This window comes from Leptidea sinapis, chromosome 5 (genome assembly GCF_905404315.1).
Source record: "Leptidea sinapis chromosome 5, ilLepSina1.1, whole genome shotgun sequence".
In the NCBI taxonomy this organism is placed as follows: Eukaryota; Metazoa; Arthropoda; class Insecta; order Lepidoptera; family Pieridae; genus Leptidea; species Leptidea sinapis.
In genome coordinates, this window is record NC_066269.1 from 9,713,052 (window position 1) to 9,724,942 (window position 11,891).

The window sequence follows — 11,891 nt, forward strand, 5'->3', positions numbered from 1 at the left end:
AATATTGTTGTTTTTTTGTGAATGCTGTATACTGTTTTATATACATATTAATTAATTAAAAAATCATTTGATAGACTGTCAATTACAGGTTTTACTTATAGCTCTAATAAATTTTGAAATATTTTCTTTTGTGGTTGTGTGTGCGTATATGTGTAATTGTACGTTTGTTTAAAGTAACTCTCATACCACTTGATTATTAAATAATTTCAATTATTTGCTTTTTGAAATAGTCTTAAGCATGGACGAATATGTTTAACAATAATTATTATAGCTACTGATATCACGGTAGATTTTTAAATTCTGGGTGTAAGTAGAGTGAATAATGAATGTTAACATCAAAAAAGGGGATATGTCTTGAGTATTTATTCGGCACTCAACGTGAATGAAAAATATTAGTTCGGGGTAGTAACAGAGCGTTTAGTACAGTAAAAGCTCCTTATTCGCGCTTCCTTCATTCGCGTTTTCACTATTCGCGGATTAATAAATTTGTGACCCAATTCCTATATTCGCGGCTAAAGATTCCTTTATTCGCGGATATAATCAGTACATAGTACATGCATATTAATAAAAAGAATTCCTAGATAGTTGCATAATTGCGAATGGAATAGGACGAGATGGGTTCGAACAAATAGAATCAAGTGATATTCAGGAGTTGCTTGAATAGCAAGATGAAGATTTAACTGAAATCGACTTGGAGGAAATGTTAAATTCATAGACCATTGAAGAAGAGGCTTCAACAAGCACTGGAAATCTGACATATAATTTGACAAATCTTAGTGAGGGCTTAAGAATGATAAATGAGATTTGTGATTTCTTTATGAAAATTGATCCGTCTATGGAACGAAGTCTTATTTTTAAGACGCAAATTGCTAATGCCACTGCTGAGTATCAGTTTGAACTAAAGGAGCTTTTAAAAACTGTTATGCAAGAAAAAATAAAAAAATTCTTTAATCCTTTGGCAACCTAAGCCTAAATGATTGATAAGTATAGTCAAAAACTTCAATTAAATTGTTTTTTTTTTAAGTTTGTGTTTTATTTTGTCACCTAGGAACGTATCTCTTATAATCCCATATAAATTACTATTCCGTATTCACGGTTTCTGTATTCGCGGCATATTTACGGAACATATACCCCGCGAATAAAGATCTTTTACTGTAGTTGTAAATTTTTCATTTTGAATTTTATTCTTACTATTACTGTATGTAAGTAAATAGTGTTTGTATGTACATTATGAATAAATATCAATTCTATTGTGTATTCTTTCTGTCCCATGCACATATCTGCCATAAATATTATCCATATTGAAAAATTACTCTAGCAATCGCACCTATATACTAAAAGATTATTTTACATAGTTTTTCACTAATGCTTAAATTATAATTTGATTATTTATAATTTCCATGTCACTTACAGAATATCCACTGTGATGTAACGTCGCTGTCCATTTTTGGACATTCTTGCAATGGCCATCAATGTGGGTCGACTCGATACTGCGAATTAATAATTTAAATTATAACAGCGAATAAATCTGTGTATTTTTTTATTAGTGAAAGAATGACAGCGTATACAACTTAATGATTCATATAATATTAATCTGAGCTCATTGTATGACCAGCCTAATAAGGTGGCGTCGTGAGATGATCTAAATGGCTCAGCTTCATTCAATTTATGGTTAAATTAAATATCATCTAAATTCCGTTGTAAATTTCAATAAATACAAGCGTTTGCCTCGTCCTCGGTCATCTAGAATTAGAATGTAAGTGGCAATTTTAATCAAAATCATTTTTGGTATAGCATTTTTGACTATAGGTATCTGAGATCACGGCAGTGCCCTCGCCAAATCGAACAAAAACAAACGGCACGGCTATACCATCCTTTTCTCGAAGCTGATGGCAATTTTCGACACTCCCCCCCCCCTTGAATAGCTTCGTTTTAGATAAAACTAAACCTGATTTTTCAGTTACCTAGCAGGCATTGTATAAACACAGCATATTTAAAATTTCATTCAATTCGAACTAGTAATTTAAAAAGCATAGCTAGTCAAAGTTTCTTAATTTTATCGGTCAGTCAAGCAGATCAACAAAAGTTTGAGGCACTCCTAAAAGTCGTAGAAGCTTCAAATATAAAATAAAATTGGTATAAAGTGTATAAATCAAGGGAAAACCAAAATATTTTGTTATTTCTGTCCAGTTATCTAGATAGTTTTTTTTTTTTTTTTCGGAAAAAAACTATACGGAACTTAAAAAAACAATCATGCAAACAATTCGGAGACTGGGTGTAAAAATTGAAGAATTCGAAATCAACAAAATACAAAGAATTGGACAACTTAAATCAGGAAAAATAAGACCAATACTTATTTCCTTTACAAGCTATAATAAAAAAATTGAAATACTTAAAGACAAAAAGAAAATGCCTGGAAACACCTATATTACAGAGGATTTCTCTAAAGAAACTTTACAAAAGCGCATAGAACTCCAACAAGAACTGAAACAAGAAAGAGAAAAAGGAAATATAGCATTTATAAAAAACAATAAGATTATTATAAAACCCAAAGAAATAGAGAAAAGGAAACGAGACAGCTCGATATCACCACAGGCACTTTCGCAACAAGATGGTGAGAAAACTTTATTAGCACCAACGAAACTACACAAAACCGATCCATTTGCATATATGAGATCCAGATCCCACTCTTTAAGTGACAAAACAACAACCCAAAAAATGGCATAGGAAACAGCAGACACCGGCAACAGAAGAAAAATACAAATTAAAAACAAGCAACAAAATATTTACACAATACTCCCCAATGCGGCTGGTCACCGTGGGGATAGAGACCATACCCCCCAGTTTTGCTCACAAAAACAAAAAATTAAATTGGACAAAATATGGGATACGAATAAACGGGATGATGCTGAACCACCTCCGATTTGCCGATCATCTGATAATAATTACAGACAAGATTATTATAAAACCCAAAGAAATAGAGAAAAGGAAACGAGACAGCTCGATATCACCACAGGCACTTTCGCAACAAGATGGTGAGAAAACTTTATTAGCACCAACGAAACTACACAAAACCGATCCATTTGCATATATGAGATCCAGATCCCACTCTTTAAGTGACAAAACAACAACCCAAAAAATGGCATAGGAAACAGCAGACACCGGCAACAGAAGAAAGATACAAATTAAAAACAAGCAACAAAATATTTACACAATACTCCCCAATCCGGCTGGTCACCGTGAGGATAGAGACCATACCCCCCAGTTTTGCTCACAAAACCAGAAACGAAAAAAATAAAATGAATAAAGAAAGGAACACAAGTATATACATAGGAACTCTAAATACAAGAACACTAAAAACACAAGAAAGATTATACGAACTAGAACATGCATTAAAGAACATTAAATGGGATATAATCGGCCTGAGCGAAATACGAAGATCTGACGAGCAAATCGAAGAATACAATAAATATATATTCTATTACAAAAATAAAACCCCAGGTCTTTATGAAATTGGGTTCTTGATAAAAAAATACCTGAAAAACAACATCCAGGAATTCATTGGAATCTCAGACAGAACAGCAACACTCAACATTGACCTGTTTAGTAAAAAGCAACCTATTTCTATAGTGCAAGTTTATGCTCCAACAGAAAATGCAAAAGAAGAGACAAAAGACGATTTTTATAATAGTCTAAAATGAACTATGGAGAATTTACACAAAACAGTGATAGTAATGGGAGACCTAAATAGTCTAATTGGTAAATGCAACAGCAATGAAAACAAATGCTTAGGCTTATTTACATCCGGAAAACGAAATTCAAATGGAGAGAAACTAATTGAATTTGCTCAAGAATATAACTTACGGATAATTAATAGTTTTTACAATAGGAAACTTCAACATAAGTGGTCATGGATTTCACCAAACGGAATTTAAAAACGAAATAGATTTTATACTTACTAACAATCCAAATATATTTTCGAATGTTAATACTATAAAACAGCTAGACTTCAACACTGATCATCGAATGGTGCGCGCCGAAATCAGGACCTGCAATAAAAAACACTCAAGAAAACACTTTAAATCTGGCGGACAGCGACCACATATACCTGTACCAGATAACATGCTGGAATATGTTAAAACAACACTAAAAGAAAAAACAAACGCAATACAAAACGTACAAGAACAGTATGATGTTTTAGTTAACGAATTAAAAAAAGCAGAAAAAACACTCAGCTCAAATAACCTGATAAAGGATAAAATTGGAAAAGAAGCCCACGACTTAATCCAAACAAGACGAAATATGAGACAGCAAAAACCAATAAATAGACAAGAGATAGCAATTATAAGCAAACAAATAAACACATCAATTCGAAAACATAAAGAAAAGATAAGAATAAAAACCATTAAATACCACATAGAAACTACCGGAGGAGTTAAAAAAGCACAAAGAGAACTGCAAGAATATACAAATTGGATACCAGAAATGAGCAAACACAAGAATAAAAAGAATAAAACCAAACGACAGGATATATTAGATATAGCAACATTCTTCTTCCAGAACTTGTACAAGGATGACACGATATATTCAATAAAACACCTTTTTTATACAGAACAAGAAGAAGCGATTCCATTAATAATGAGGAACGAAGTTGTAAAAGCGATTGACACACAAAAAAACCAAAAATCACCTGGAGAAGATGGAATTACAAATGAACTGCTTAAAGGGTTAAAGAACGCTGTATTGGATAACTTAGTGAATCTGTTTAACGAGATTCTAAAGAAGGAACAAATACCCTTCCAATGGGCAACATCAACCATAACATTAATTCACAAAAAAGGTAAAAAAGACGATATTGGCAATTATAGACCCATTAGTCTCATGTCCAACCTTTACAAGATATTTTCGAAGATATTATTGGATAGAATCACGAACGTGTTAGAGGAAAACCAACCGAAGGAACAAGCTGGTTTTAGAAGCGGGTTTTCTACTATAGATCACATACATACAATAAAACAGGTCACAGAAAAATACAAAGAATATGGTCTACCCTATTATCTAGCGTTCGTTGACTATAACAAAGCATTAGCTGACCAAGGAGTACCAAAGAAATACATAAGAATTATTGCAAATGTCTATAAAAACATGACAGCGAAAATAAAAACCGAAAGGGCGGGAGATCATTTCCAAATTAAAAAAGGTTACACCGTTTGTAAGACAAGGAGATCCTCTTTCCCCCAAACTATTTTCGGCTACATTAGAACGTATATTTCGCAAATTAAATTGGACAAAATATGGGATATGAATAAACGGGATGATGCTGAACCACCTCCGATTTGCCGATGATCTGATAATAATTACAGACAAGCCAAGTAAACTGCAGGTCATGCTCGAAGAACTAGAATCAGAAAGCGAAAAGGTGGGCCTGCAGATGAATACAAAGAAGACCAAGCTGATGACGAATAGTTTAAGATCACCGATTGAAGTAAACAGCGTAACAATAGACTACGTCGACGAATATACTTACCTCGGCCAGATAATCTCCCCTACGAATACTACCTCAAAGGAAATACATAACAGAATAAATATAGCATGCAAACGTTACTGGTCCCTAAAGGAGATTATGAAAAACCCGTCAATGCCACTAAAACTCAAAAGTATTGTTTACAACACCTGCATACTCCCAGCCATGACGTATGGATGTCAAACATGGGCACTAACCAACGATAATCTCAACAAACTAAAAACATGTCAACATAACATAGAAAGAAGTATACTAAGGATTAAGAAAAGCGATAGAATAAACTTAAAAGAAATAAGAAAAAGGACAAACATTGCAGACGTATCACAAACTATTAGTAAACTCAAATGGCAATGGGCAGGATACTTAATACGAGGCAAACAAGAAAAATGGGCCAAAATAGTAACAGAATGGTATCCTAGAGAAGAAAGAGACAGAGAGGGAGACCGAGTCGTAGATGGAGCGACGATTTAAAAGATGCCGCTGGTGTGACGTGGAGCGGATCATGTCATGACCGAGAACAGTGGAAGAGCCTGGGGGAGACCTATGCGAAAGCAAAACAATCTGTGCCAATGTCTACTGCAAACTAAATGTAAATCGAAAACTATGTAAAGATTGTTATTAAAGGCTATTATTATTATTATCTAGATACACCAACTGCGTAAATAACTTTGTAATCCCATATATTATATATGAGTTGCAAGTTTACGAAACAGTTTCGAGAGTCGCAAGTCTTGAAAGAAAAAAGTTGTAACAAAAAGAAATGAGAAGCCATCAAAAACATAGCTTTTAAAACAACCAAGTCTCGCATCTCAGTTCTTAGTAGAACTAGGCCGTAAAAAAATAAAATAAAAATTAACAAATAAAACAACCGACTACAAATACACTATTCCAAAACAATAGATATAATGTGCACTAAAACGGATAAAATTAATTGCTTATTCTTATACAATCTAATTAATTAATCTTATTCTAATTACGATTATTGTTATTTTTGGAATCTGTGTCCTTCCGCCGCGACCCGCTCTCGCCTCCTCACGACACAAGTACATCTCACCTATAACTATGTAGTTGTATGTAGTTACAAACCAATCATGGATGACACTGACTCCAAAAATTTCTTGACTCAATAATCGTAACACAGGAAGCACCAGCTTTCAAATAAAAAAAGAATCATCAAAATCGGTTCACCCAGTCGAAAGTTTTGAGGTAACAAACATAAATAAAATAAAGACGAATTGAGAACCTCCACCTTTTTTGAAGTCGGTTAAAAAGTTGTGAGATCCATGTAATACCAATTCGGTCAATTTATTTAGTCCCTTCTTAAGGGTTCTTCTGTCTTAAGTACTTAACAAAATTTTATAGTGACCATATTATCAATATTGGAAATATTTTATGTTTTAAATAATTAAATTAACTTGGCTATTGCACTAAACAATCTAATTTAGAATAATATGTATTACTTGTGAGATAAATTGTGTTGTCAATTAAAAAAATAAATAAAAAAACACTGTGCTTTTATGCGATGGCCAAGTTAATCTTATTATTTGAAACACAAACAAAATATTTTCAATGTTGATATGGTCGCTATAAGGTGTTAGGTTAGCTAATTAAGACAGAAACACCCTTAAGAAGGGTCTAAATAAATTGACCGACTGGATATTACATGGATCTCACAACATTTAACGCTAGAAGAACCAAGTTCAGATATTTGTTTTTGATGGCATCGCAAATATTACACTATGATTATTTTAAAGCAATGGCAATGACTGAAATGATGAATATATTTTACTAAAAAGAGCGCAAAAAAGAATGCTGGGAGAGTTTCTTGCGCCGCTCCTTCTCTCTCAGAGCGATATTTGTTTCCGAAGCTTGTTTGGAAAGACACAGATTCGATGCAATAGTTGACGCAGTACGGGAGCTTTTTAAGTAAGAGTTTTTTAAGAAAGGAAATTTAGAAAACAAATATTCCAAGTTATGCTTAAAGACTAAGTTTAAAATAAAATGATATTTAATAAATGTTTACGACCAACAAACCTATTCTCAAGTACATAGCCCTTAAATACAACAATAAAAATATTACAAATATAATTACATATGTATTTTCGCTACTGTTCTGCCACCAAGTGAGAACAATGCTCCTCTATTGATCACGGACATCATAGCAAGCAGTGGGAGGCTCCTTTGCCCCGGATGCCGGCTAGATTATGGGTACCACAACGACACTTTTTTCTGCCGCGAAGCAGTTAAACATTTTTCTGTTTCGGTCTGAAGGGCGAACAGGAAGTGAAAACTGGGCAAATGAGACTTCACATCTTATGTCTCAAGGTGACGAGCGCAGTTGTAGTGCCTCTCAGAATTTTTGAGTTTTTCAATAATCCTGAGCGGCACTGCATTGTAATGGGCAGGGCGTATCAATAACCATCAGCTGAAAATCCTGCTCGACTAGTCCCTGATTTTCATAAAAAAAACCATAATAACAGTGAAACCTATTATTTGGTTTCATCTACAATCAGAAGTGTGATCTGAATTATTTCCTTATTCACAACTCGTTTTTGTTAGATTGATTTTTAACATACTAGCTGACCCAACAGACGTTGTTCTGTACGTAATAAATAGTACTGATTTTTTATGAATTTGTCAAAAATATTTCATAACATCAAGAATTATTTCGTAAAATATGCTCCCTGTTATTACAATGAAATTGTTTCACAGCAGAACTGTCAAACCGTGCGTCAATAAATTCTGTCACAGAAAATATGTCCATACAAAACAAATATTGGAAATAAAAATAATTATGGTTCCCAAATCGACATAAAAAGTATCCTATCTCTCAAGTTTGACCTAACTGCACTCCATGAAGTAATCCCCATTAAAATCCGTTCATAAGTTTAGGAGTCCATCGCGGACAAACAACGTGTCACGTAATTTATATATTTTAAGATTATAAGTAATTTTATAAGAAAATATACTTAACGTGAGTATGTATTAGGTACACATTTAAATGCATGTAAGAAAGCTGAAGCTTTAACAGTTAGCCACTAATTAAATTTCTTTGGACATTATAGAACTAGCTGATACCCCCGACTTCGTCCACGTACACACAAGAATGTGCGAGTAGTAGCGACATTTCAATTAAATTTTCAAACTAAAAGAACACTTATATTATGCTGTCGCGACACTTTTACTAATTAGTGATGTGTTCTGCAAAGTCGTAGTACATTGTTTTACTCTGTACCATTATTACTTTTCGCACCGCACGCGATATAAATAATAATAATAATATTGACACACTTTTACACAAATTATCTTGCCCCAAACTAGGCATTGCCTGTACTATGGGTATAAGACAACAATTCCCCTTATTCATAATCGTCTGCTAACTTTAAATGGCCGCTAAGGAGTGTTTTTTCTCATTCTGACTTAGGTCAATAGAAGAAGACAGAGTGAGAATTAGCTATGCTTTAAGTTAGCAGAATATTATGAATAAGGGGAGATATATTTCATACAATATACTTACTTAAACATACATAAATACATATAAACGTCCATGACTCGGAAACAAACATCTATATTCATCATATAAATTGTTGCACCTACCGGGATTCGAACCCGGGACCTCTAGCTTAGTAGTCAGGGTCGCTAACCATTCGGCTATATGGGTCGTCTAATAAAAAATATTTCGGTATTTTTTTTACAACTCGTGTTATATTATTGGAGTTTCAGTAAGGATCCCTATTTTTTTTTTCAAAATAAAATATACCCTATGTCACCCGGGCATATTATAGCTTCCTAATAGTGAAAGAATTTTCCAAATCGGTTCAGTAGTTTCGGAGACTATTAGTTAGACAAACAAACAAACAATCAAATCTTTCCTCTTTATAACGGCTCTTTATACGGTTAAAGGAGTTCAGTAAAAAATTTCATTTAATTAAAGATGAACAATTTGCCTTTCAGAAAAATAGATCTACTAATGATGCAATCTATTCTGACATCACACATAAATGAGGTCTGTGGTAGAGTAAATAAATTTGTTTATGCCCTGAGGCGCCTACGAAAAATTACAGATTTAGTTAGTGTCAGCTTACCATGCTCATATTGTATCTATCTTGAGATACGGTCTTATAATTTGGGGTAATGGCGTAAACATCCAAAAAGCATTTATTGCACAAAAAAAATGTATCCGTGCGATTTGTGGGGTAGGTCCGTACGAATCGTGTAGACCGCTGTTTATTAAACTGAAATTGTTAACCTTGTCGTGCCTATACATTTACGAAATAAGCATTTTTGTAAAGAGGCATAAATATCTTTTCACCACTGCCAAGGAAATGTATGACCGCGACCAACGATATCCAAAAAGACTTGTTTACAAAAAAGTACCCCGGACTACTTTGTTTACTAAAAATTGTCATGCCATGTGTATTCAAATATTTAATAAACTTCCCAATACTATTAAAATGTTGAATATCGGTCCTTTTCAACTCAATTATATCAATGGCTAATTAGTTACAATTTTTATGCTGTATCCGACTTTTTAAATTTGTGATTTTCTTTTTTTTTATAATCTTGTGTTTAACTTTGACTACATAATATGAATATGACATGTATATTTTGTGTAGATGCTAATGTAATGTAACAATGAAATATTATGTGCTGTAATGTTAGAATTTTATTATTATATAATGACATGGAGGTAATGTAATTTGCATGCCCTTTTTGACTAATGTGTTGATTCGTATAGAATTATTTTGTTAACTTGTATACACACATTATGCAAATAAAGAATTATTATTATTAAAATATTAGTATTTATAAATCTAAATAAGAAGGCACTGACATTATACAAGTATCATAAGCGTACGGGTCCCTGATGCTAAGTGATCACCGTCACTCACATTCTCTTGTAAAACCAGAGGAATCACAGGAGCGTTGCTGGCCGTTGATATAGATTACAGCACTTCTTGTCTTCTTTGTAAGCTATTTATTATTACTTGTTTAGGACAAACCACAGACATGGGTCCAAATAGATGCCGCGAGTGTATGTACTTCGCGTGTGAAAAAGAGGAGCAATTCTCTTCCTTTAACGCTTTTATTTTATTTTTATTGTGATTTATGATACATTGCCGATTTTAGTAATAAGCAATACCGACTATTGATGTACTGAAAACGTCAACTAATGATAATGATGAGGTGAGTGGCTAAACGTTAGTCTCGATGCACTGGCATTTTTAACGACGTCACAGTAGGTACAAAAAAGGGCACGCATGGTTTTCATACGGACGGAGGGATTTGCGTTATCTGCTTGGATCTATGTCTGTGGGACAAACTATCTGTGACAGTTATCTTTTCGCGACAGGATCTATATCTGGGGACACATTGTACCTACGGTATGTCTGTTTAGCTGTATATGTTTTATTAATAAATGAAATGGGGCTGTGGATAGATGAATAACATATATTGCAAATTTTATAGTTAGGGTAAATGCCCCTGTATATTCTACGTAACGCAAAAACAATGACAATGTGTTGTCATAAATAAATCTGTGTTTTTTTCTGTCCGTATCATACACGTATTCGATCTTTGTTTGAACACAAAGTGCGATTATCCACGTGAGATTTTTCGGGTAAATGCAGCAGTACTGTACTGTTATGCATAAAATATATTTAGATAATGTTATCTAGTCTTAGAAATATTAAATAAGAGTTCTTTTGTAGTATGTACATGTCAAAGCAAATTTAGTTTAATTATGTTCCGTTACTTTATAACCGAAGTTCTTTTGAACACCTCCTCATAAAGTTTTTCCTAACGCTAGATACTAAATACCTACGGTAAGCAATCACCAGATTGCATATTCCAAAGCTCAACTACGACTAGTTAGATCTACAGTACCTACCTTGCTAGAAAACCAATGCACGCCAATGTTGTATGTTCTTAAATATTACAAAACTGACGTCGAACTTCAAAGCCAGAGTTATACAATTCAGTAGGTACGTACCACATATTGAAATATTGACCACGATATAGTTAACTATATTGTAAACAATTTGTTTATTTATTTTTTCTTATTTCTACCTGAACTGTTCCAGAACATTCGAGAATAATCCTTACTTTTATAATTAGAAACCATTGAATCGTTAAGTCATTCGGTTACTGAGCGATACAGTGAAGTTAAGTGCCTTTACCAAACGATAGAAATAATAGTATATTATTGATATTCAGTAATAGTCTTTAATAAGTTTTAACTATCTAAAATACGCCAGTAATAATAATATTACTGACTGCAGCAACGTGTAACGAATTATTTGCTGGATTATGCTGGTGTTTTCGGAACCCTGTAGTCCTGACATATAACAACCAATAATTCTGACTA